This window comes from Delphinapterus leucas, chromosome 1 (assembly GCF_059928025.1).
Source record: "Delphinapterus leucas isolate spDelLeu-1000000601 "Yukka" chromosome 1, BTC_Dleu_Yukka2, whole genome shotgun sequence".
Taxonomy (NCBI): Eukaryota; Metazoa; Chordata; class Mammalia; order Artiodactyla; family Monodontidae; genus Delphinapterus; species Delphinapterus leucas.
In genome coordinates this window covers 131,919,469-131,941,386 of record NC_143129.1, presented here as the reverse complement: position 1 = coordinate 131,941,386, position 21,918 = coordinate 131,919,469, and the positions used below count along the sequence as shown (strand labels likewise).

Here is a 21,918-nt window from a genome sequence, read left to right as displayed (position 1 = left end):
GGGCAGCGAGGGGCGCCAAGGGAGCCCACAGAGTCCAGGATTCATGAAGCTAACAGAGACCCCTTACCTGCAGCAACTGTCCCCAGGTACCCGCTTCCCTGACAACGCACCCACCGGTTTCCACCCCCACGATAACCCAGGCTGGTTCGCCCGCTATGCCGCGCGTTCATGTGCCCGAAAAAAAAAGGCGGAAGATAGCTTTTACCTCTTTCCGAGGCGGGAACCTCGCGGCAAATTCACTCCTTGCCGGGGTGGGCTTTGGCCGCGGTCGCAGCGGCGGCAAGTAATTGCGTAACCAAGCTCCGAGCTGCAGCTGGCAACCAGTGCGCTCGGAAGCTCGGGGCGAAATGCTCCAACGGGGGGACTGAGACTGGTTAGCCAGAGCCAGGGGGCGCAGACTGGGAGACTCCACTTGCATGGCTCACGGAGGGGGGATTGGGCTATGAGGGGCTGACCGAACCCAGACGCACCCCCCACGCAGTCCCCCCGGCGTCCCCCACACGGGTACCCACAGCCCGGACGGGGGCGGGGGTGGGAGGCGGTCCTGAGTTCACAGGTGCCCGCCCATTGAGGGGGCTCTGCTTACAGCGCTGGCGATGCAGGCATTTCTCACCTACTGCATTCCTCACCACTTCTGTGCTTTTGCCCCCTGCGGGGTTAGCCTTTCCCAAGCCTCGCCACCTTCTTTTCACTGTGGAATGGCCAGTTAGAATTCTTCCCACTACTGGTGCCAGACACTTCACCGCATCTCATCCACTTCACTTAGTAAACATTTGTCCAGCGCAAAACCCAGTTTCTGTCTTTGTAGGGGAAGACCAACAGAAGTCTCTTCTGTTACAAGAGACTTCGGAACCTGCCCCGGGTAGGATTTCCTGTCCTGTTGTATAGACATGTGCTGTGTTTAAGGGTTGAGGGGTATCCTCTACACCCAGCGACATTAAGCAGCTATCACATCCATCATCACTATGTGTACAATACGTCTCATTTAGTCATCATCAAAAAATCCTCACAAGAGAATCGAGACTGGAATGTGGGCAGCCTTCTAGGAGCAGAGAGCGACCCCTGGCTGACAGCCAATAAGAAAACACGGACCGCAGCGCTAGCAACCAGATTTTCCCAACAACCTAAATGAACTTGAAAGCGGATTCTTCTCTGCAAACTGCGCATAAGATCAGACCGCCAACACTTTGATTTTAGCCTTAATTAAGCAGAGAATCCAGTGGAGCCCATCCAGACTTCCGACTTACAGAATTGTGGGTTCTGCGGTTGGGAGTCGTTTTAAGCCACAAAATTTGTGGTAGTTTGTTACACAGCAAAAGAAAACGAATGCAGCAGGTAAAATTACTTGTTCAAGGCTACAGGGCTCATAAATGATGAACCTAGGCCCAAACCTAGTTCTCCTCACTCCAAGTCTTGTTCTTTTTCTGGTATTATCATTCTGTGTCATTAAGCTGATACACTATATATTTATTTATTTATTTACTTACTTTTTTTTTTTTTTTTTTGCGGTACGCGGGCCTCTCACTGTTGTGGCCTCTCCCGTTGCGGAGCACAGGCTCCGGACACGCAGGCCCAGAGGCCATGGCTCACGGGCCCAGCCGCTCCGCGGCATGTGGGATCTTCCCGGACAGGGACACGAACCCGTGTCCCCATCGGCAGGCGGACTCTCAACCACTGCACCACCAGGGAAGCCCTGATACACTATATTTTACTCACTAGTGAAAACATGTTTATAGCTTTTCTTTCTTACCCAAAAGCTCATGCGTGTTAGGTAGAGATCAAGAGCACACGTTTTAGAGGCAGAAAACTAGGTTTAGAATGTTTGTGGGTTTTTTCCCTTTTCCTTCTTTTGAGTACATCTTAATATGCCTTTGAGCTGCGGGGTCCTGGAGAAATTACTTTTCTGTAGAAGGGGAACTGATACCTGTGAGAAAGAATTGTGGGGAGGATTTAAGGAGCTACTGCCTGAAGACTAATTAGAAGGCATATAGAATGCAATAGGTAACATAAATGACAGCTTTGGCCTTCACATAGTAATACAGAAGTCTGTATACACATAATCCTGTAGTCTTTGACTATTTTAAGAGTGGATTTTTGGAAGTGGCAATGATCTTTTTATTTAATCCAAAGAAGAGCAGATTTCAGTCTGGAAAACATAGCAGGTTTGGGGGTAAGTTGATAGAAGAACTTGGGTCAGGGGGGAAGTAGGGTGAGAATTCTAAGCATTAATGAAATCTTTTCACATTCCTCCTAAACCACAAGAATCACTCTGTCTGTTGAAATTAGGGCAACTACAAAGTCTTTAGAAATGAGAAAGACTAGAAAAGAGGCTCTGGAAACTGAAACTGACAGGCATCGGTTTATCCCATAGCAGGCTACTTGGTGCTTGACAAGTTGTCCTCTATATTGGGGCGTAGTTCTAATTATCAGTGAAGTTTTCTTAGTTTACCTGTCTCTCCACACACTGATTCTAGTTTCATCTTCTGGAGTCTGGAACTGCATTGATCAATCTGCTCCCTTGGATAACTTTATATCCTTTCAGCCATTTGAAGACAGTCATGTCCCATCACTAAGTCATTCATAACATTGAAAGTAGCCTGAGGATCATCTAGACAAGCCCTTCATTTTGGTGATGAGGAAACTGAACCTCAGAGGCTACGTCATGCCCCGACTCCTTACCAAGCTTACTCTTCTCTCCCTCAGCCTCATCTTCTGTTTGAAAATAACTGTTCCTTGAGGGGTACGGGTGTCTTTTTCTCCACCGCTTTTTAGATTTTTCCAATTTTTATAATGCACATTTGTTTTTTACAGTAAAAAGAAAACAACAAAAAACTAAAAAATACATGTTTTAAACATAAAAAAAAAGGAAAGAGGCTCCTGAAAACACTGATATGGAAGATAAATGAAGATGCCTCTGGAGGCAAGACATTTAAAACAAAGAAATGCCCAAAAAGAAGATGAGAAGCAGAAGGTGGAGGAGGAGGAAGAAGAAGAAGGAAAAAGCTAGGAGGGGGCTTCCCTGGTGGCGCAGTGGTTGAGAGTCCGCCTGCCGATGCAGGGGACGCGGGTTCGTGCCCTGGTCCGGGAGGGTCCCACATGCCGCGGAGTGGCTGGGCCCCGTGAGCCATGGCCGCTGAGCCTGCGTGTCCGGAGCCTGTGCTCCGCAATGGGAGAGGCCACAACAGTGAGAGGCCCGCGTACCGCAAAAAAAAAAAAACAAACAAACAAACTAGGGGGTGTGGAAATATATATTACAAAGCTAAATCCTTCAAACGCCAGAGAGATGAAATTAAGAGATTACAAATAGAATTCACAAGGAATGATGAAAATTTGAAACCATAGCTTCTACATCCAAACCAAGTCTTGCACCTCAAAAGCCAGTATAAAATAACTTACTTTAAGAGCCCTAGCCCAGGGAACCAGCACTGTGGTGGGCCAGAAGTGTCAAAGGAATGGGCCACTGAGTAGAGTTCCCTGTGCTTTACAGTAGGTTCTCATTAGTTATCTATTTTATATGTAGTAGTGTATATATGTCAATCTCAATCTTCCAGTATATCCCACCCCCCCTTCCCCCTTGCTACATGTATAAGTGATGCACTTTGCCATACAGCAGAAACTAACACTACATTGTAAAGCTACTCCAATAAAAATTAATTTAAGGGCTTCCCTGGTGGTGCAGTGGTTGAGAGTCTGCCTGCAGATGCAGGGGACGCGGGTTTGTGCCCCAGTCCGGGAGGATCCCACGTGCCGCGGCGCGGCTGGGCCCGTGAGCCGTGGCCGCTGGGCCTGTGCGTCCAGAGCCTGTGCTCCGTGACGGGAGGGGCCGCAACAGTGAGAGGCCCGCGTACCACAAAAAAAAATAAAAATAAAAAATTAATTAAAAAAAAAGGAAAGGGCCAGACCAGAGTTCTGGAGCAAATATTGGCTAGTTAGGATCCACAGTTTGGAGATATATCAGGGAGAAAAGACAATTAATTGAAACTAACACTGAGATGAAACAGATGTTGGGATTATCTGACAAAGACTTTAAAGCAGCCATCATAAGAATACTTCAACAGGCACTTACAAATTTTCTTGAAACAAATAAAAAATAAAAACATTCAGCAAAGACCTAAATAGACGTTTCTCCAAAGAAGACATACAGATGGCCAAGAGGCACATGAAAATATGCTCAACATCACTAGTTAATTAGAGAAATGCAAATCAAAACTACAATGAGATATCACCTCACACCAGTCAGATTGGCCATCATCAAAAAGTCTACAAACAGTAAATGCTGGAGAGGGTGTGGAGAAAAGGGAACCCTCCTACACTGTTGGTGGGAATGTAAATTGGTACAGCCACTATGGAGAACAGTATGGAGGTTCCTTAAGAAACTAAAAATAGAGCTAGCGTATGATCCAGCAATCCCACTACGGGGCTTATATCTGGAGAAAAACATAGTTTGAAAGGATACATGCACTCCAGTGTTCATTGCAGTGCTGTTTACAGCAGCCAAGACATGGAAGCAACCTAAATGTCCATCAACAGATGAATGGATAAGGAAGATATGCTACATATATACAATGGACTATTATTCAGCCATTAAAAAGAAAGAAAGAATGCCATTTGCAGCACTGTGGATGGACCTGGAGATGATCATACTAAGTGAAGTAAGTCAGACAGAGAAAGACAAATATCATATGATATCGCTTATATGTGGAATCTTAAAAAAAATGATACTAAATGAACTTATTTACAAAACAGAAACAGACTCACAGACTTAGAGAATGAACTTATGGTTACTGAGGGGAAGGGTGGGGTGGGGAGGGATAGACTGAGAGTTTGGGATTGACATGTACACACTGCTATATTTAAAATAGACAACCAGGGACTTCCCTGGTGGCACAGTGGTTAAGAATCCGCCTGCCAATGCAGGGGACATGGGTTCGATCCCTTGTCCAGGAAGATCCCACTTCCATGGAACAACTAAGCCCGTGCGCCACAACTACTAAGCCTGCACTCTAGAGCCCATGAGCCACAACTACTGAGCCTGCATGCCACAACTACTGAAGCCCGTGCACCTAGTGCCTGCACTCCACAACAAGAGAAGCCACTGCAATGAGAGGCCCACATACCGCAACAAAGAGTAGCCCCCGCTCTCTACAACTAGAGAAACCCCACGTGCAGAAACGGAGACCCGACACAGCCTAAAATAAATAAATATTTTTAAAAATAAAAAATAAAATAGACAACCAATAAGGACCTACTGTATAGCATAGGGAACTCTGCTCAATACTCTGTAATAACTTAGATGGGAAAAGAATTTGAAAAAGAATAGATACATGTATATGTATAATTGAGTCACTTTGCTGTACACCTGAAACTATCACAACATTGTTAATCAACTATACTCCAATATAAAATAAAATTTTAAAAAAAGTTCAACAAAGAAATAAAATGTATAAAAAGGATCTAAACGGAAATTATGGAACTGAAAAATACAGTAATAGAAATTTTTTAAACTTTCTGAATGGTCTTGATAGTATAACGGAGATGACATTGGATGAATCAGTGAACTTGAGGGAGGATAAAAAAATAAAATTTACTCAATATAAACAATAGAGAGAAAATAGACTGGGGAAAAAAATGAACAGAGTCTCAAGGACCTGTGGTACAGTAACCAAAATCCCAATATTTGTATCATCAGAGTCCCATAAGGAGAGGAAAAAAAGTCTAAATGAGTATGGGAAGAAATTACAGCTGAAAATCTCCCAAATTTGGTGAAAGACACAAACTTACAGTTCCAAGAAGCTGAGCAAACCCCACCAGGATAATTCCAAGGAAATCCATGCCAAGACACATAATTGAATTCTGAAAACGGAACACAAAGAAAAATTCTTGAAAGCAGCTAGAAATAAACAATATATTACCTGTCAGAGGAACATTATTTCAGATGATGGCAGATATCTCATCTGAAACCACAGATGCCAAAGGAAATGGCATGACATTTTTCAAGTGCTGAAAGAAAAGAACTGTCAACTGCAAACTCTATATCCAAAAATGGTCCTTCATGAAAAAAGACATGTTGAGATGAGAAAAACTAAGAAAATCTGTTGCTAACAAACCTACCCTTAAAGAGTGGCTAAAGGAAGTTTTATAAACAGAAAGGAAAAGATAATTTGGAACTTCATAAAGGAAAGTAGAATATCAAGATAGGTAAAAGAAAAAGTAGGGGTAAATATGATAGACAATCCTTCTTCTCATAAGTTTTTACAATCATGATGATCAAAACAAAAATTATAACACCTGATACTCATGGCAATGATATTAAAACTTGGGGAAGGCAAAGGGACCTGAATAGAAGTAAGGTTTTCATACTTCACTCAAATGGTAATAGATTATGATGTCATATATGCATATTGTAATACCCAAAGCAATAATTTTCTATACAAAGAGATATACTCAAACACACTAAAAATAAATCAAAATAGAGTCCTATAAAACATTCCAGTAACCCACAGGAAGATGATAAAAGAGAAACAGAGGAAAACCAGGAAACAAATAATAAAATTGCATACTTAAGTTCATATATATCAAGAATCACCTTAAATGTAAATGGCGTAAATACACCAATTAAAAAGGCAGATTGGGGCTTCCCTGATGGTGCAGTGGTTGAGAGTCCGCCTGCCGATGCAGGAGACACGGGTTCGTGCCCCAGTCCGGGAAGATCCCACATGCCGCGGAGTGGCTGGGCCCCGTGAGCCATGGCCGCTGAGCCTGCGTGTCCGGAGCCTGTGCTCCGCAATGGGAGAGGCCACAACAGTGAGAGGCCTGCGTACCGCAAAAAAAAAAAACAACAACAACAAAAAAGGCAGATTGGCAGGGTGGATAAAACAAACAAAAGAAACACAAGCCAACTGTATGGTGTTTGAAGTAAGAAGAAATTCACTTCACATTCAATGACATAGGTAGGTTGAAAATAGGATGATTTTACATAGTAAAACAGAATACATGGAAACCAGAATTTTAAAAACACAGTATTATTTACACTCTATAGAAAAGTTAATACTTTGTGTATAATTTACAAAACACATAAATAGTCTGAATGCTGAAAATTATAAAATGCTAATAATAGAAATCAAAGAAGACCTAAATAGATGTGTTCATGGATTAGGAGACAATGTGTTCATGGATTAGGAGACAACTTAGTAAAGATGTCAATTCTCTCCAAACTGATCTACAGGTCTGATGAAATTCTTGTCAAAATCCCAGCAAGGATTTTGTAGGCATAAACAAGTTCATCCTAAAATTTATATGAAAAGGCATAGTATCTAGAATAGCTAAAACACTCTTGAAAAAAGAGGAATAAAGTGAAAAGAATCACTCTTCTTGATATTAAGGCTTACAATATAGCTACAATAATCATGGAAGTGTCATATTGATGAAGGGATAGACATATAGATCAATGGAACAGAACAGAGAACCCAGGAGTAGGCCTACACAAATACAACCAACTGATTTTCGATAAAGGTGCAAAAGCAATTCAATGCAGGAAGGATTGTTGTTGTCTTTTCAACAAATGGTGCTAGAGCAATTGGATATCCATAAACAAAAACAAATAAGCAAACAAAAAAGTCAACTTAAATCTCACACCTTATATAAAAATTATCTTCAAATGGAAATGGACTTAAGCATAAGATGTAAAAATACAAAATTGTTTTTTTGAAAAGAATATCTTCAGGATTTAAGTCTAAGGAAAGAGTTCTTAGACTTGATGCCATTAGCACAGTCCATAAAAGGAAAATTTGATAAATAAAAGGAAAATTAAAAACTTTTATTCTGTGGAAGACCTTGTAAAACTAATGGAAAGAGAAGGAGTACACTGGGAGCTATATTTGCAGGCCACATTTCTGGCAAATGACTAGGATGCCAGAAATATAGAACTATCAAAACTCAACAATACAAAGTCCAAATAGAAAATGGGCAAAAGACATGAATAGACATTTCACTGAAGAAGATATACAAAGAACAAATAACCATATGAAAAGTTTTTTAACATCATAAGCCACTAGAGGAATGCAAATTAAAAGCACAATGAGACAGTGGAATATTATTCCGCCATTAAAAAGAATGAAATAATGTCATTTGCAGCAACATGGATGGACCTGGAGATTATCATACTAAGTGAAGTAAGTCAGACAGAGAAAGACAAATGTCATATGATATCGCTTATATGTGGAATCTTAAAAAAAATTGATACAGATGTATTTATTTATAAAACAGAAATAGACTCACAGACATAGAAAACAAATTTATGGTTTCCAAAGGGGGAAGGGGAGGGAGGGATAAATTGGGAATTTGGAATTAACAGGTACACACTACTACATGTAAAGTAGATAAACAACAAGGACCTAATGTATAGCACAGGGAACTATATTGAATATCTTGTAATAACCTATAATAGAGAAGAATCTGGAAAAGAATATGTATGATATATATATATACATTAGTTATATATATATATTCATTTGTTATAAAATTAATGATGCAACTAAACATACAACCCAGCGTACATACCTACTACTACTAAACATACATACCCAGAACTCTTGGGTATTTATCCCAGAGAAATGAAAACTTATGTTCACACAAAATGCACACAACTTTATGTGTGAATTTTGTACACAAATATTTACAGCAGCTTAAATCATAGTAGTAAAATACTGAAAACAACCCAGCCATCCTTTGGCAGGTGAATGGTTAAACTATGGTACATCCATATCATGGAATACTGCTCCAAAAAAAAAAAAAAGAGAGACAGAGAGAGCGAGAGAGAGAGAATTATTGATACAGGCTACAGTTTGAATGAATCTCAAGAGAGTTATGGTGAGTGAAAAAAAGCCAGTCACCAAAGGTTGTATACTCTATGATTCCATTTATGAAACATTCTTGAAATAAAATTATAGAAATGGTGCTAGTAATAGGGCTTAGAGATGAGGGAAGGGGCATGGAAGGAAGGTGGGTATGCTTGTAAAAGGGCAACAGGGGAGATTCTCATGGTGATGGAACTGTCCTGTATCTTGACTGTGGTTGTAGATATGCAAACCTATACATTTGATAAAATTCCATAGCATTAAATGCATACACAGATGAGTACAAGTAAAACAGGGGAAATCTGAATAAGAGCAGTGGATTGTATCAATGTTAACATCCTGGTTGTGATATTGACTACAGTTTTGCAAGATATTACCATCGAGGGAGACTAAGTTACTCAGGCTCTCTCTGTATTATTGCTTACAACTGCATGTCAGTCTTCAGTTATCTCCAAGTAAAATCATTAATTTTAAGAGGCATTTGCAAAAAAGCCAAAAACAACACATCTCTTGTGGCTCCCTGTTGCCTACAGAATTAAAGTTCAAACTATTTATCTTCAAATTTCCAGCTCCCTGCAAACAGAACCCAGATTCCCTTTCAAATCTTACCTTCCACAAGTCTACACACACTGGCTTAATAACTGGATATTCTTGGGAGTTCCTGTGTCTGCTTCTCTACTCAGTTCATCCTCCAACCCCATCCCCTCATCCACATGCCCCAATCCTGCCCTCCTTCTAGGTTCACCTCCAAATGGCACATCCAGCTGAAGGGAATCCCTCCCTCTGAATTCCCACGCACCTTTTACCTTGTATTATAGCTTTGTACATACTTGTTTTATACTCTCCACAAAGCTATGAGCTTTTCTCAGATGAAACTGAGATTCATTTATCTCTGATTCCCTCACAGATGTTAGTAAGCACCAGCATGTAGCTCTCAGAGGTGACCAGGATGGTGTGGGGTAATGTAGATTCCATTAAGAGGGGTAGAAGTCACTGTAGGAGTTCCCAGCTCTTGAGCGAGCTGGCTTCTCTCCAGCTGTGGTTCCACCACCTGTTTATAATTTGGCCTTTAATTCTATCCTTAATATCCTCAACTGATAATAGGGAAATACACGGCAAGTGCTGACATGTTAAAAGCACCTTCCTCAATACCTGGCAACAAGTAGACACTCAAAATGCAGCTGGAGTTTGGAGACCTGGTCTCCAGTTCCTGTTTGCTCACATTCCGCTTGTTTGGACTTAGACAAATAACTTGTTTTCCTTTTATATTCAGTTTCTTCATCTGTAAAAAGGGGTCAAAAGTACCCCTGTTTGAAGTAAGATTAATTGACTTATGTGTGTAAAATTCAAGCAGGGTATTGCTTGTGGAATGTGAATAAGCTAACATCCATTTGAGTCTTTGCTATGAGCCTAATATATTACCTGTGTTTATTCATTTGGAACTTATATTATGAGTCCATGAAGTGGAACTAATACTGTCTCCATTTTACAAATGAGGAGACTAGGCACAGAGAGATTAACTGCATGGTAGAGGCTAGGAATTCTGGCTACCTCTCGGACTTGTGTATTTCACATCATGCTGCCTCTCTAGCAGAGACAGGTGGTGATGTTTAGGACCCTCACAATCCTAATTTGGGGAATCTGTTTTCTTTCCATTTCTTTCTGGGTTCTTCCCCTCTTTTAAGCTCTGTAGACAACTAATGGCAGTTGTGTTCCCCATCTTTCACCAAAAAATAGTATCTTCTTTACAGTTTTCATTTCCAAGATCAGTGTTGCTTCAGACTCTCTTCCTTTAACCCTGCAACGACCTTCTCCCATTCCTATGACTTCTATTCCCAGCCTGACTGCTTTCTCCTAGCACCCTGATGCTATCAACAGCTCCTTGTTCACAGAGACACTAGCTCCTACCTCATAAAGAAAGGAGGACACCAGATAAAACTCCAGAAGCCCCTAGCCCACACATATCCTGCAGCATTTTCTCTTTTCTCCATCCAAGGCTGATGCCTTCATCTGAGCCCTGGAGTGCTTTTCAACCTGTGGTTCTAGGATCACCTGCATTGGCATCAACTGGGATGCTTGTTAAAAATACTCAACCCAACTTACACGATGCTACACGATTTTTTTTTCAATTAAAAAAAAATACACAACCCACATCTACAGAATGAGACTCTATGGGTGACACCTGGGGGTCTGCATTTTAACAAGGCCCTCAGGTGATTCTGATACAGAAGAAAGCTTGAAACTACTTTAGCACCTTGCTTAATCCATCATCCCATCTCTAACCTAACAGAATGAGTGAAGGGGGGTCAAAAGGTAAAAAGAAAGAAGAGATAACAACAAGAAAAAAGAAACACAAGAGGAAAAGCAAAACTGGAGGAGAAAATTTTGAGTATGATTTTGAATACGTTGAATTGGAGATGCCTGTGGGACACACAGGAGACCATTTCTAGTACTCAGTTGGAACTATTGAATAGAACTCCAGGGAAAGATGGATATAAATCCACTATATTTAAAATGGATTTCTTGTAAATATATATATATATATATAGTTGGATCTTCTTTACTCTGTCTCTGTATTTAAACTGGTATATTTAGACAATTCATATTTAATATGATTATCGGTGGTTAGACAGATTTCATGATTATATTTCCTGGAACAAGAACTGGAAACCATGGTTTGCAATGGATTTCTGTGCTTCTCCCAGATTCAAGAGAGAAAATTTTAATACCAAAGTGTTGACATTCTTGGGATATTTCAATGTTTTAGGCAATTTTCTTAACTTCTCTATCCTCATCTGTAACATTGGGATAATAGTGGTATCCTACTCTATAGAGTTCTTGTGAGTAAATAATGAGTATTTCATGAGTAAATACATATAATATGCTTGGGACAGTGTCTGGACATAGTAATCACTCAGTAAATGTTAGCTATTCCCACTTACGGGGACAATAGGGCTAAATATTAAAAAAAATAAAAGGTGTACAGGTTGGAAAGGAAGAAAAAAAACCGTCTTTGTTTGAGGGTTACATGATTGTCTATGTACAAAATCCCAAAGAACTGACAAAATAAAAAACCCACTTGAAATGGGTAAATGACTACAGCAAGGTCACACGATACAAGGTAATTGTACAAAATCAATTGCTTTCCTTCATACCAACAATGAACACTGGAACTTGAAATTATTAACACAGTACCATTTACATTAGCATCAAAAACCTTGAAATACTTAGGTATAAATCTATCTAAATATATATAAGATCTATATGCATAGAAATAAAAAACTCTAATGAAAAAAGTCAAAAAGATCTAAATAAATGAAGAGATATTCTGTGTTCATGGATTAGAAGACTCAATATTGTTAAGTTGTCAATTCTGCCCAACTTGATTTATAGATGCAATATGATCCAAATTAAAATCTGAGCAGCCATTTTGTGGATATCAAGCAAACTAAAGATTATATGGAAAGGCAAAACAAACAAACAGAAAACAAAACTAAATAGCCAACACAATACTGAAGAAGAATAACAAAGTTGAAGGATTGCAATTACCCAACTTCAAGACTTACTGTAAAGCTATAGTGATCAACATGGCATGGTATCTGTGTATTCTGCTATTGTTGGATAAAGTATTTTATAAATGTCAATTAAGTCTAGTTGATTAATGGTGCTGTGTCAGTTCAACTGTGTTATTACTCAGTTTTTGCCTGCTGGATCTATTAATTACTGAAGGGGTATTCAAGTCTCCAAATCCGTAATAATGGATTTGTCTATTTCTCCTTGCTGTTCTATTAGTTTTTGCCTTGCATGTTTTGATGTTCTGTTGTTAGGTACACACACATTAAGGATTGCTATGTTTTCTTGGAGAATTGACTCCTTTATCATTATGTAATGACCTTCTTTATCCCTGATGATTTCCCTTGTTCTGCAGTCTAATTTGTCTGAAATTAATATAGCTGTTTCAGCTTTCTCTTGATTAGTGTTACTATAGAATATCTTTCTCCATCCCTTTACTTTTAACCTATCTGTGTCTTTATATTTAAAATGGATTTCTTGTAAACATATATATATATAGAGAGAGAGAGAGAGAGAAAGTTGGATCTTCTTTATCTACTATAACAGTCTCTGTATTTTAATTGGTATATTTAGACAATTCATATTTAATGTGATTATCAGTATATTTCGTTTAATATCTACCATGTTTGTAGCTGTTTTATACTCATTGTACTTGTTCTTTATTTTTTCCCTCTTTTTCTTCCTTCTCTGGTTTTAACTGAGCATTTTATATAATTCCATTTTCTCTCCTCTTAGCATATGAATTTATAATATACATTTATAACAAATTTAAGTCCACTTTCAAATAACACTTCAGATGAAAGGCAGGTGACCTATAATATTCCCAATTAATCCCTCTCATCCCTTATAAATTTATGTCACTCATTTCACTCATCCATATGCTATAATCACCTAATGCATTGTTACTATTATCACTTTGAAGCTATCTATTAGATCAATTAATTTAAAAAATTATTTTACTTTTATTTATTCCATCTCTAATGCTCTTCTAGTCTTTATTTAAATCTGAAATCTGAGGAAAAGCTTTAGAGAACATGCTGTCTGGAGAGAACCTTGAAGGGAGAAGAGGCTATTGGGGAAAAGACGGACGGAAGAATGATGCCAAAAGGGCACAGAGCCAAGAAACCATCTATGGATGAAATAGTAGTTGAATTGGAATCCCTCCGAGAAATCATCTGTGGTTTAATTACCTCATTTCCTAGGTGAGTAATCTGTCCAAGTTTACACAGCTAGAAAGTTGCAACACCTCCCTTGCCCCTGCTCCCAATTCTCTCTGTGCCACTAAGTTCTATTAAAGTAGCAGGAAAGAGGTGCCTACAAAGAGAGGACTAATTATTAAAGAATGAAAATAATTATCCCCATTAAAAACCAGAAGCACATTTTATGCCCCTTTTAAGTTAAAAAGTTCAGTTTTGCAGCATATTCCCCTTTGATTTTTTCCACGTGCACAGTGTTTCCACTGTAAAATACTCATTGCCTAAACAAAAGCATTCTTTGTACAAGTCCCTAAAGAGAAATAAGTTTTCACCCCATTGTGTTATTTCATCAGGACTCTGCTATTTTTTTTTTTGTAGAACACAATGGTATATACTCCTTCTTTCACTGTTTTCAAACAAAATCATGTTTCTTGCCAATTCGGCAAGACTGAATTTTTAAAAGGATTTTAAAATATTATAACAGTTTTAGATTCACAGAATTATCACAAAGATAGTAAAGAGAGTTCCCATATACCCCACAGCCAGTTTCCCCTATTATTATTATTATTTTTTTTTTTTTTTTTTTTTTTTGCGATACGCGGGCCTCTCACTGTTGTGGCCTCTCCCGTTGCGGAGCACGGGCTCCGGACGTGCAGGCTCAGCGGCCATGGCTCACGGGCCCAGCCGCTCCACGGCATGTGGGATCCTCCTGGACCGGGGCACAAACCCGTGTCCCCCACATCGGCAGGCGGACTCCCAACCACTGCGCCACCAGGGAAGCCCTCCCCTATTATTAACATCTTACATTTGTATGGTACATTTGTCACAATAAATGAACTGATATTGATACATGATTATTAACTCAAGTTCATTTTTTAAGATAGCCTCATTTTCTTTCCTAATGTCCTTTCTGTGTCTCAGGATCCCAGCCAGTTTACCACATTATATTTAGTTATTTCCTCAGTTTCCTCTTGGTTGTGAGTTTCTCAGACTTCCCCTGTTTTTGATGACCTTGATAGTTTTTAGGATTATTGGTCAGATATTTTGAAGTCTCTCAAGTGGGGCTTGTCTGATGTTTTTCTCATAATTAGACTGGGGTAATGTTTTGGGAGGAGGACCACAGAGGTACAGTATCATTCTCATCATACCACATCAAGGGATACACCATCAACATGACTCATCACTGTTGACATTATCCTTGATCACCTGGTTGAGGTGCTGACTGTCAGGTTTATTCACTGTAAAGTTATTCTTCTTTTTCTCCCTTTCCATCCTATACTTATAAGCCTGCTTTTAAATGTTAAGACTAATTAATGAAATTCCAGAGGCTGGTCTTAAAAATGAAGTCTTTACAATTAGCAAAAGGATTCTCAAAAAAGAGCGAGAAGAGGCTTCCCTTCCCCTGTACCAACTGTGGGAGAGCTGTTTCCTTCTGACTCATGAAGATTGCATGAAGAATCTGATTTGATAAAGCTTTAAATTGACAAGACTCACAAGAATGTTACTTTTGTTTTCCTGTACAATATGGAGATGTGAATATGTGTAACTTTCCAATTGGTTCTGCTCTTTGCTAATGTACATTTGTCCTTGGCCACATAAGGTGAGAATACTGTAACATATCATAGAAATAATGTAGGAATCAAATGCAGAGATTAACAAAGGACTATGAGAATATTGGAAAAAAGAACAATTTCAACCAGGCAACTTGAGGACAGTTTCATGAAGGGTAGGACATGTGAGTATGGTTTTAAGAGATAGAGGAGGCTGAAGGAACATCACGTGCACTAACACGAAAAAGGAAAGGACAAGGCATAGGAAATGGAGAGCTAATATCTGAGCACACAGGATGGGCAGAACTTTTATACTAGGCTAAAGAGTTTGCACTTCATTCTATGAGCATAGGTGTGGGGGACATTGAGATTTTGGGGTAAGGAGAGTAATATGATCATGTCTGAGTTTTGGAAAAGTAACTGGCAACTGTTTAAAGGAAACTGGAAGGATAAAAACTCAGAGAAAAACAGCAGTTATAAGGGCTTCCCTGGTGGTGCAGTGGTTAAGAATCCGCCTGCCAATGCAGGGGACACAGGTTCAAGCCCTGGTCCGGGAAGATCCCGCATGCCACGGAGCAACTAAGCCCGTGACCCACAACTACTGAGCCCACATGTCACAACTACTGAAGCCTGAGCGCCTAGAGCCCGTGCTCCACGGGTGGCTTCTAGAGAAGTCACTGCAATGAGAAGCCCACGTACTGCAATGAAGAGTAACCCCCGTTCGCTGCAATTAGAGAAAGCCCATGCACTGCAACAAAGACCCAATGCAGACAAAAATAAATGAATAATTAAATTTTCTTTAAAAAAGGAGAGGAGCTTCAAGATGGCGGAAGAGTAAGAAGCGGAGAGTAAGAAGCGGAGATCACCTTCCTCCCCACAAATACATCAGAAATACATCTACATGTGGAACAACTCCTAGAGAACACCTACTGAACTCTGGCAGAAGACCTCAGACTTCCCAAAAGGCAAGAAACTCCCCATGTACCTGGGTAGGGCAAAAGAAAAAAAAAAAAAAAACAGAGACAAAAGAATAGGGACGGGACCTGCACCAGTGGGAGGGAACTGTGAAGCAGGAAAGGAAGCCCCTTCCTTCGCAGGCGGAGACGGGGGGAAGCTTTGGAGCCACAGAGGAGAGCGCAGCAACAGGGGTACGGAGGGCAAAGTGGAGAGATTCCTGCAAAGAGGATCGGTGCCGACCGGCACTCACCAGCCCGAGAGGCTTGTCTGCTTACCCGCCGGGGCGGGCGGGGGCTGGGAGCTGAGGCTTGGACTTCAGTTGGAGCGCAGGAAGAGGACTGGGGTCAGCTGGGTGAACACAGCCTGAAGGGGGCTAGTGCGCCACGGCTAGCCGGGAGGGAGTCGGGGGAAAAGTCTGGAGCTGCCGAAGAGGCAAGAGACTTTTTCTTCCCTCTTTGTTTCCTGGTGTGCAAGGAGAGGGGATTAAGAACGCTGCTTAAAGGAGCTGCAGAGACTAAAAGCATGGACCCCAGAGACGGGCAGGAGACGCTAAGGCTGCTGCTGCCGCCACCAAAAAGCCTGTGTGCGAGCACAGGTCACTATCCACACCCTCCTTCCGGAGAGCATGTGCAGCCCGCCACTGCCAGTGTCCCGTGATCCAGGGACAACTTCCCGGGGCGCGCCTCAGGCTGGTGCAACGTCCCCTGCCACCGCAGGCTCACCTCGCATCCGTACCCCTTCCTCCCCCCGGCCTGAGTGAGCCGGAGTCCCCGAATCAGCGGCTTCTTTAACCCCATCCTGTCTGAGCGAAGAACAGACGCCCTCAGGCGACTTACACACAGAGGTGGGGCCAAATCCAAAGCTGAATCCCAGGAGCTGTGCTAACAAAAAGAGAAAGGGAAATTTCTCCCAGCAGCCTCAGGAGCAGCGGATTAAAGCTCCACAATCAACTTGATGTACCCTGCATCTGTGGAATACCTGAATACAAAACGACCAAATTGCGGAGGTGGACTTTGGGGGCAAAGATATATATATTTTTTTTTCCCTTTTTGTGAGTGTGTATGTGTATGCTTCTGTGTGTGATTTTGTCTGTATAGCTTTTCTTTTATCACTTGTCCTAAGGTTCTGTCTGCTTGTTTTTTTTGGGGTTTTTTGTATTACTTTAAAAATTGCTTTTCTTAATAATTATTTTTTATTTTAATAACTTTATTTTATCTTCTTCTTTCTTTCTTTCTTTTTTTTCTCCCTTTTATTCTAAGCCATGTGGATGAAAGGCTCTTGGTGCTCCAGCCAGGCATCAGGCCTGTGCCTCTGAGGTGTGAAAGCCAAGTTCAGGACACTGGTCCACAGGAGACCTCCCAGCTCCACGTAATATCAAACGGCAAAAATCTCCCAGAGATCTCCATCTCAACACCAACACCCAGCTTCACTCAATGACCAGCAAACTACAGTGCTGGACACCCTATGCCAAACAACTAGTAAGACAGGAACACAACCCCATCCATTAGCAGAGAGGCTGCCTAAAATCATAAGGCCACAGACAACCCAAAATACACCACCAGACATGGACCTGCCCACGAGAAAGAAAAGGTCCAGCCTCATCCACCAAAACACAGGCACTAGTCCCCTCCACCAGGAAACCTACACAACCCACTGAACCAACCTTAGCCACTGGGGACACACACCAAAAACAAAGGAAACTACGAACCTGCAGGCTGTGAAAAGGAGACCCCAAACACAGTAAGTTAAGCAAAATGAGAAGACAGAGAAACACACAGCAGATGAAGGAGGAAGGCAAAAGCCCACCAGACCTAAAGAATGAAGAGGAAATAGGCAGTCTACCTGAAAAACAATTCAGAATAATGATAATAAAGATGATCCAAAATCTTGGAAATAGAATACAGAAAATACAAGAAATGTTTCACAAGTACCTAGAAGAACTAAAGAGCAAACAAACAGTGATGAACAACACAATAAATGAAATTTAAAATTCTCTACAAGGGATCAATAGCAGAATAACTGAGGCAGAAGAACAGATAAGTAACCTGGAAGATAAAATAGTGGAAATAACTACTGCAGAGCAGAATAAAGAAAAAAGAATGAAAAGAATTGAGGACAGTCTCAGAGACTTCTGGGACAACATTAAACACACCAACATTCAAATTATAGGGGTCCCAGAAGAAGAAGAGAAAAAGAAAGGGACTGAGAAAATATTTGAAGAGATTATAGGTGAAAACTACCCTAATATGGGAAAGGAAATAGTTAATCAAGTCCAGGAAGCACAGAGAGTCCCATACAGGATAAATCCAAGGAGAAACATGGCAAGACACACATTAATCAAACTATCAAAAATTAAAGACAAAGAAAAAATATTAAAAGCAGCAAGGGAAAAATAACAAATAACACACAAGGGAATCCCCATCAGGTTAACAGCTGATCTTTCAGCAGAAACTCCGAAAGCCAGAAGGGACTGGCAGGACATATTTAAAGTAATAAAGAAGCAAAACCTACAACCAAAATTACTCTACCCAGCAAGGATCTCATTCAGATTAGATGGAGAAATTAAAACCTTCACAGACAAGCAAAAGCTAAGAGAATTCAGCACCACCAAACCAGCTTTACAACAAATGCTAAAGGAACTTCTTTAGGCAGGAAACACAAGAGAAGGAAAAGACCTACAATAACAAACCCAAAACAATTAAGAAAATGGGAATAGGAACATACATATCAATAATTACCTTAAATGTAAATGGATTAAATGCTCCCACCAAAAGACACAGACTGGCTGAATGGATAAAAAAACAAGACCTGTATATATGCTGTCTACAAGAGACCCACTTCAGACCTAGGGACACATACAGACTGAAAGTGAGGGGATGGAAAAAGATATTCCATGAAAATGGAAGTCAAAAGAAAGCTGGAGTGGCAAGTCTCATATCAGACAAAATAAGACTGTGAAATAAAGACTATTACAAGAGACAAAGAAGGACACTATATAATTACCAAGGGATCAATCCAAGAAGAAGTTATAACAATTATAAATATTTATGCACCCAACATAGGAGCACCTCAACAAATAAGGCAAATACTAACAGCCATAAAAGGGGAAATTGACAGTAACACAATCATAGTAGGGGACTTTTACACCCCACTTTCACCAATGGACAGATCATCCACAATGAAAAGAAATAAGCAAATACAAGCTTTAAATGATACATTAAACAAGATGGACTTAATTGATATTTATAGGACATTCCATCCAAACAACAGAATACACATTCTTCTCAAGTGCTCATGGAACATTCTCCAGGATGATCATATCTTGGGTCACAAATCAAGCCTTGGTAAATTTAAGAAAATTGAAATCATATCAAGTATCTTTTCTGACCACATTGCTATGAGACTAGATATCAATTACAGGAAAAATTCTGTAAAAAATACAAACACATGGAGGCTACACAATACACTACTTAATAACTAAGAGATCACTGAAGAAATCAAAGAGGAAATCAAAAAATACCTAGAAACAAATGACAATGGAGACACGATGACTCAAAATCTATGGGATGCAGCAAAAGCAGTTCTAAGAGGGAAGTTTATAGCAATACAATCCTACCTTAAGAAACAGGAAACATCTCGATTAAACAACCTAACCTTGCACCTAAAGCAATTAGAGAAAGAACCCTCAAAGTTAGCAGAAGGAAAGAAATTATAAAGATCAGATCAAAAATAAATGGAAAGGTAATGAAGGAAATGATAGCAAAGATCAATAAAACTAAAAGCTTTTTCTTTGAGAAGATAAACAAATACATAAACCATTAGCCAGACTCAACAAGAAAAAAAGGGAGAAGACTCAAATCAATAGAATTAGAAATGAAAAAGGAGAAGTAACAACTGACACTGCAGAAATAAAAAAGATCATGAGATTTCTACAAGCAACTCTATGCCAATAAAATGGACAACCTGGAAGAAATAGACAAATTCTTAGAAATGCACAACCTGCCAAGTCTGAATCAGGAAGAAATAGAAAATATGAACAGACCAATCACAAGCACTGAAATTGAAACTGTGATTTAAAATCTTCCAACAAACAAAAGCCCAGGACCAGATGGCTTCACAGACAAATTCTATCAAACATTTAGAGAAGAGCTAACACCTATCCTTCTCAAACTCTTCCAAAATATAGCAGAGGGAGGAACACTCCCAAACTCATTCTATGAGGCCACCATCACCCTGATACCAAAACCAGAAAAAGATATCACAAAGAAAGAAAACTACAGGCCAATATCACTGATGAGCATAGATGCAAAAATCCTCTACAAAATACTAGCAAACAGAATCCAACAGCACATTAAAAGGATCATACACCATAATCAAGTGGGGTCTATCCCAGGAATGCAAGGATTCTTCAATATAAGCAAATGAATCAATGTGATACACCATATTAACAAATTGAAGGAGAAAAACCATATGATCATCTCAATAGATGCAGAGAAAGCTTTCAAGAAAATTCAACACCCATTTATTATAAAAACCCTTCAGAAAGTAGGCAGAGAGGGAATTTTTCTCAACATAATGAAGGCCGTATATGACAAACTCACAGCCAACATCATCCTCAATGGTGAAAAAATAAAACCATTTCCATTAAGATCAGGAACAAGACAAGGTTGCCCACTCTCACCACTATTATTCAACATAGTTTTGGAAGTTTTAGCCACAGCAATCAGAGAAGAAAAAGAAATAAAAGGAATCCAAATCAGAAAAGAAGAAGTAAAACCGTCACTGTTTGCAGATGACATGATACTATACATAGAGGATCCTAAAGATGCTACCAGAAAACAACTAGAGTTAATCAATGAATTTGGTAAAGTAGCAGGATACAAAATTAATGCACAGAAATCTCTTGCATTCCTATAAACTAATGATGAAAAATCTTAAATTAAGAAAACACTCCCACTTACCATTGCAACAGAAAGAATAAAATATCTAGGAATAAACCTACTTAAGGAGGCAAAAGACCATTTTACAGAAAATTATAAGACACTGTTGAAAGAAATTAAAGATGATACAAATAGTTGGAGAGATATACCATGTTCTTGGATTGGAAGAATCAACATTGTGAAAATGACTATACTACCCAAAGCAATCTACAGATTTAATGCAATCCCTATCAAACTATCACTGGCATTTTTCACAGAACTAGAACAAAAAATTTCACAATTTGTATGGAAACACAAAAGACCCCAAATAGCCAAAGCAATCTTGAGAACGAAAAAAGGAGCTGGAGGAATCAGGCTCCCTGACTTCAGACTATACTACAAAGCTACAGTAATCAAGACAGTATGGTACTGGCACAAAAACAGAAATATAGATCAATGGAACAGGATAGAAAGTCCAGAGTTAAACCCATGCACATATGGTCACCTTTTCTTTGATAAAGGAGGCAATAATATACAGTGGAGAAAAGACAGCCTCTTCAATAAGTGGTGCTGGGAAAACTGGACATGTACATGTAAAAGAATGAAATTAGAACACTCCCTAACACCATACACAAAAATAAGCTCAAAATGGATTAAAGACCTAAATGTAAGGCCAGAAACTATCAAACTCTTAGAGGAAAACATAGGCAGAACACTCTATGACATAAATCACAGCAAGATCCTTTTTGCCCCACCTCCTAGAAAAATGGAAATAAAAACAAAAATAAACAAATGGGACCTAATGAAACTTAAAAGTTTTGCACAGTAAAGGAAACCATAAACAAGATGAAAAGACCACCCTCAGAAT

At 39.7% G+C, this 21,918-nt stretch overlaps 1 protein-coding gene across 3 annotated transcripts in view; it reads right to left on the bottom strand.

Annotated features, from left to right (window-relative positions):
• Positions 1-21,918, bottom strand: part of DIRAS3 (DIRAS family GTPase 3) — a 52,261-nt gene that overhangs the window by 5,968 nt on the left and 24,375 nt on the right. Inside the window, exon 1 of one of the 3 annotated variants that reach the window (XM_022580897.2) lies at positions 206-18,732. The exons of 1 other annotated variant lie outside the window; for it this stretch is intronic. The gene's annotated coding sequence lies outside the window, so the exon portion shown is untranslated. Of the gene's footprint in view, positions 1-205; positions 18,733-21,918 lie in introns of those variants that run through there. One more of the 3 variants, XM_089921167.1, reaches the window with a different exon arrangement.